This window comes from Brachyistius frenatus, unplaced genomic scaffold (assembly GCF_029030835.1).
Source record: "Brachyistius frenatus isolate BFR_SWC_R1_liver_20210118 unplaced genomic scaffold, ASM2903083v1 Contig_186, whole genome shotgun sequence".
NCBI classification, from domain to species: domain Eukaryota; kingdom Metazoa; phylum Chordata; class Actinopteri; family Embiotocidae; genus Brachyistius; species Brachyistius frenatus.
This window is the reverse complement of record NW_027210785.1, coordinates 661,983-668,429: the sequence shown is the minus strand read 5'-3', so window position 1 is coordinate 668,429 and position 6,447 is coordinate 661,983.

Below are 6,447 nucleotides of genomic sequence, written 5' to 3'. Positions count from 1 at the left end.
TCTGTGCGAACCGCCCAAGTAGTGCCACGCCGCCTGTGACGTCACCGGTAAGTGGGCGGTCTCCACTACGCCTACTCTGAAAGTGATGAAACCCCAGGGTATATATATATATATATATATATATATATATATATCAACTTTTTTAATACACTTTGCAGTAATGGCATACATAGGCAGTGATGGAAGTAACAGCTCAAATCCTTAACTTAAGTAGGAACGCAGCTATATACAAATATTTCATTACAGACTTTGTGAGTGTTATCATTATCAAAATGTTGCTGTTTAAAGTATTAAAAATACTCGTGAAAAAAAATAAATCATACAGCCTTAATCATACAGTATATTACACTCAGCTGCTATTTTATCTAACAGAGCAAAAACAAATGTATTACAATAGTCTTGCAATAAATCTGAACTTGGTTATAATGTTTAATTTGAGTTTAAAGTGTTTTAGAGAGTTGAGGATTATACTTTGCTGTCACTCTTAAGGCTGCAGTCTGTGCCATTTAATTGTATTGTGTTGTACAGACATTTTGGTTTCTAATATTTTGTCCATAACGATCATGAAGCTGAATTAATGCCTGGCAAAATGTCATGATACCTTATTATATATGCTGATGAATTTTAAGTATTTATTTGCAGCCTTTCAGTGATGTAGTTGGTAAAGAGGTGGTTGAATTTATACAATCTTTGAACAATTTTAAACTATAACAATTTGTCATATTTTATGAGAATATACTTGTGTAAATAGTTTTACCCTGTTAAGTAACAATCAGCCCATAGCTGTCAAACAAGTCCAGTAGAGTATAAAGCACAATATTGCATGTCAAATCTAGTGATGTGCATACATAAAATTGTACTAACATACTGTTGTTGAGCTGATGGGTTTTGTATATTTTCTAATAGTATAAACCATTAGAGTTGGCCGTTGATTTTATCAGCTGATAGTGGCCTGTCACAGATGCCCCGGGGGGGAATTAGAAGTGGTTCTATATGTTTGTTTAAGTTATTTATAATTACTTAATTTCCCAGTGAAGTTTACCATTAAAGTGCAGTGATGTCAGCATGGACAGTAAACTATAAATTATCCTGCCTCCATTTCAATGCTTTGTGACAAGTATCAATATGAAGAGAATATCGGATGATATATCAATGTCAGAATTTTTTTACTCCATAATAATAATAACACTTTTGGCATCAGCCCCAGAAATCCAGTACTGGTCGGGCTATAGTGTTTTAGTTTATTTATTTAAAAAATTGGTTAGAAACTCTGAGCTGACATAGCAACTATAAGCAACTAAAGAGAAGAAATCCTGGTGCCGCCCATGTTTTAGAAATGATTTTAGCCTCAGTCCTGAGGTGTAAGGTCAAAAACCAGGTCACTTACAAAGCAATGCCCCTATGGCTGCTCATTCAGCAACTTGCTCGTGACATTTTGGGTGAATTGACTTTAACGTGAGTTCCCTTGGACCTCAGTCTAACCTGGAGCCAGCATTGCCTCATCTTCACGTTTGTTTGCCATGTTTGTATGAAATTCTCTCTTTTAGAGGTTATGTCGTGTCTTTTGAATGTATTAGTCATTCAACTTCAGTCACTGTGCCAAATTTCTGTCATTTGTCATATTCTCCTCTACATGCATCCGTGAGTCATGACAGCAAGCTGGAACGAACCCCACTACATAAGTTATTTGATGTCCATTAAGAAGGAACATCCAGGCTAAAGCTTCTCTGCTATACCACACAGACGTCATCTTAGAGGAAGAAGAACCCATTCACCTGTCTTGACTGAATAGAGCTTAGTACTACCTAAGTGCGTCAGTAATTAGATTAGAGGATAAGAATCTCTTCAATACCAATGTGTCAGCCAGCCTTTCTATCTGCATTGTGGGTGTGAGTGAGTGTGTATGTGCATGTGTGTCTTTGTGTGCATGTGAAGATGTTTGTGAAATCCTGAAATCAAACACAGGAATATTTAGTCATGGCCTTTAAAGCACGCTGGTCATTGTGTTGGAAATCAGTGATAACAACCACAGCCAGGGGTCCAGTCAACACAGATTAGGTTTATCAACACAAAGTCATCTCTTCATAACAGCTCTTGTGCGGGTATTATTACCACAACACGTTGGCCTGTGGGGATGACATTCCTGACAAGGTGAAAGAAGTTATTGCTGGATGATGGTCAAGAAAACGAATGGCTGGTTGCCAAGGATGGACACCTGCATCATATTTCACATCTATATGTTTTTTTTTTTTTTTTTTGTAGCTGTTCCTGGACTTATGAGGAGGGGCTCCCCTGCAGACATGAAAGGGTAAATATATAAATCCATTAATGGCTTGAATTGATAAAGTCCCAAAGTGAAAAACCCGATATCAGCACAACTTTGTTATTCTCAAGGCACCGTTCAGTGCTCATTGTAGGTTTTGTGTTAGTAGAAGCGTTTTCTTTTTAACATTCCCTAGACAGTATGGAAAGGTGAATGAAGATCTCTTTGGCACGCAGTCAGTCCGTCTCCTCAACACAGTGTCTGGCGCCTCCGATACAGACCATTATAGCTGATGGAGTCCAGCCAACCAATCTTATTAGTTTCTCTATGAGGTGTTTTTAGGGAGTGCCTCGGGAACTAAAAAAACCCCGGACGTAACAAAAATTTGATAGCTGTAGTGATATTGCCATATGGCATATTGCATCTACACAATGTCTAAAATATCGATGCAATACAGTAAATACTACTTTTGTGAAGATTGTAGTGTTACAATTCTGTTGAGAGTCTGTCAGAAAGGTGTGGATCAAACTCTGGTAATTTCTGAAGACGTAGTTTGTGATGTCTTATTGAGTTGCTATATTTTAAATGTACATTGTATTTTGTCTCTGCCTTTTATTGCAGTAAACAAAATACCATGAACAGTTATAACATATTTTCAAATAACCACATCAACAAAATAAATATTTTTTCCACTGAAGAAAGCAGAACTCAGAAAACATAAATGTAAACAAATGTACTTCATATTTAAGTGGTTATATCACAATTTCCACATCACACCACTGTAAAATAAATATAACAGCAGTTTCATCCTGCAGGTTGCCCTCTACTAATCTCCATATGTCATTCCCAGCTTCTCTTCTGCAGCAGTACTGGTGACAAATTGCAACTCCTCGATAGTGAGTTTTGTCTTGTGAGCCAGTAAAAAAGATAAATGATGTGCATAGTGAATATTTTAGCCCTGCAGATATATTTTATATCTGTCTTGTTATTATTAAATATTGATTTGAGTACCAAAAAAAAACTGTGTGTTGACTTCATTTAATTCCAGGACAAAGAACACAGCCTTCAGTTTGCTGAGTCATCTTGTAGACTCTGGCGCCCCCTCATTCTACAGAGATTTGTGCAGTGAGGCTGCATAAATGTGTTCTGACAAGGACGCTATGAATATTTTAGGTATCTGGGCCCAGCAGTAACACGTGGCTGATGCTGCTGTGTGGATGAGGTTGGATACAAAGCAGGAGGTTCAAGTCTTGTCAAGAAATTAGAGAGACACGGCAATAAAAACTTGGAAAATCTTCCACACACTAATTCATTTTGAAAGAAGCAATTTTGTGCCAGTTATGGTCTCAGCACCTATTTACATATTTCTAATTTAGTAAAATAGGACAGCATGAGCTTTGTTCTTTTTTGACCACATGAATTTAATGTAGCGAAAACCGTTTCCTTTTGCAGTCTATTGATATTTCTTTACATCTTATCACTTCTTTTGCACTTCAGTCTGATTCTTATGTCAGTGTGGTTAATTATAGTCGGAGCATCAAAACTGTATGTGCCTTTTAGAGTCAATAAGGTGTAGAGTTCAGTGGCTACCACCATGTTCCAACCCCTCACCCTTGGGGTACCGGAGAACAGTGCCACGTGAGTGTGGCGTTACATAGTCCTCTGATAAGATGCTGATAAACTGAAACTCATTGAGTAACCTTATGATGACATACCAGTAACACTGACAAACAAAAAGCAGTGGGCTTTCAGTGGGGTCAGCTCAAAGGTTAGTTTTTGTAGTGTGCATGTTGTGCCCTACTTGATGGCCTGTGTGTAGCTACACGTTCAGAGTAACCACACTTCGGAGAATGTGAATTATTTCTAAGTGTCCAGTAATGTTTTGTTAACAGATCTGTGCATCTCCTTTTTAATCCTGTCTCTGAAAGGAGAATATAAAGAATGTAAATGCAATGACATTAATTCAGATATAATATTTGTGTGCTTCATGACAGTTCAATCAACACCTTACTGGATGAGTATTTTGTGCAGAGCTAACACCTGATCTTGTGATGTCATTTGTAGACATTGTCTTGGATACAGGCTTTGCTTTATTGCCACAAAGATGCTTCACCTGTCATTGGTTTTAATGTTGTGGCTGACCAGTGTATGTGAGTAACCATGACTTTAACTGGATTTGGGAGGAACAAATTAAATGAAAAACTCTCACACAATGCCACAGTAGCTAGAAAGAGACACTTTTTTTCCAGCTAAATGTGGCAAAATTGATGTGTGAATTGGAGCATGCCATCACACTTTTAAAAGCTATGTCTGTCTGGTTGTAATTTGTCATTTTAAAATGTTTTTTCAGAGGTGCATTCAACTAAATGTAGTTCAAAGTAGCTGGATCTTAATTTAAATGTTGCACATATTCATAATATGCATCCTATTAAACTATTCTGCACAATCAGGTGACAATGTGGGCTATCAGATGCTATGTTACAGCTAACACCTTCTGCTGACAAAGTACCAGTGTTGTCAGATATCCTCTCTGTTCTTTCCCACAGAACTGTGCCAGGCTTTCCCTTAGTCTCCACAGGAGGAAGAGTCACAAGAGAGTCACAAGAGTCTAGCGCTCTGTCCCATGGAAGGATACAAAATCAGTCTCAGTGTGCTACTAAAAAGTGTCACATTTCAAGCCCTCCACCCTCCCCTGGTCTGTGTCCTGCACTGAGAAAGTGGGTCAGTCTAGTGGGAATAGGACACACACACACACACACACACACACACACACACACACACACACACACACACACACACACACACACACACACACACACACACACACACACACACACACACACACACACACACACACACACACACACACACACACATCTACAAGCTGGATTTTGATGGAATAAAATACTTGATTAGCCGCACACCCAGCTGCTATCTTTATTAAGTGCTGCATTGATCTCATCAGTGTGCACACTGGCTTTCGGTAAATGTACCAAGTTTTCCAATTAACAACAGTCTGCGGGTTTAACTTAAACCACTGCATTAGCTTCACTGTCTCTTTTTTTTTCCAAATTATCTTCTTTAATAGTGATTCCAAAACCAGAGGTACGTGTACCACTTTTCTTTTGCAGGATTTGAATGCAAAAGTATCATCGCTCTTCTTTTTCTGTCCATGTGGGGAAATAAATATTATTAAATAAATATTTGTATTTTAAATCTTTTGCTTTGTTTTATCTCACTATCTGCTCTATATTTTGTTTTACCAATCTTCCTTGATGTCTCTACTCTAGATAAAAAATTCATTCAAAATGTAAATACTGACAAAAACTAAGATTAGAATTCATTCTTTAACGCCCTCCACGCTGGAGGTTGCTCAACTTGGACCAGGCTGAATCTGTCATAAAAACAGCAACCAGTGCTAGTTATTGAAGGCTGCCAGATGTGGCACAATCCCTGAATAGATCAACTAGAACCACTATTGACTAAAATAGATGTAGTTGTTGTTGTGCTTCATTTGTGTTGCTGCAAATTTGGTAGAGATGCAGTTGAGAAAACAGGTTCAAAAACATCAGTGACCCTTTATTGGGCTGTTATTTACTGTCTAATTCAGTGATCCTCAAACTGTGAGGCTCCACCTGGTGGTATGAAAGTTTTCTGCTGTAAGGACTTATAATTGTAGTCTAACTGGGCCAACTCCAAAAAAAAGTAATTTCATTTTATTACAGACAACAGCAATCACAAATATAGGCTATATCACTTACCAATGGTGTAATGATGGAGCCTGATCAACAATGATTCGTTGTTAATTCAAATATTTTAGAAATATTGCCTGTTCTTTGCCACTTGTCCAATGAATCACTCCCACGGCTGAATACATTTATTTTTAAATTTTGAAACTGTAGCCCCATGCTGTTGTTTTTTAGCCCCTCTGATCCTCTGATGCTGAATTTTTGTTGGAATCTAGTGTGAGAAGTAGTTCTTGGGAAATCTGGTTCTGTACATAGCTCTATATGGTCTGAATAGTTCGGGAACCTCTGTTCTATAAACTGGAATTACAGTATGTCCAATTCTACCTAATACACCAAAATCAGTAATTTTACACACTGAATGAGCTGTGAAAGTCCTAAATGATGTTCAAAAAGTTATATTTGTTTACACACTCTTTTAAAACAACATGCCAGAAG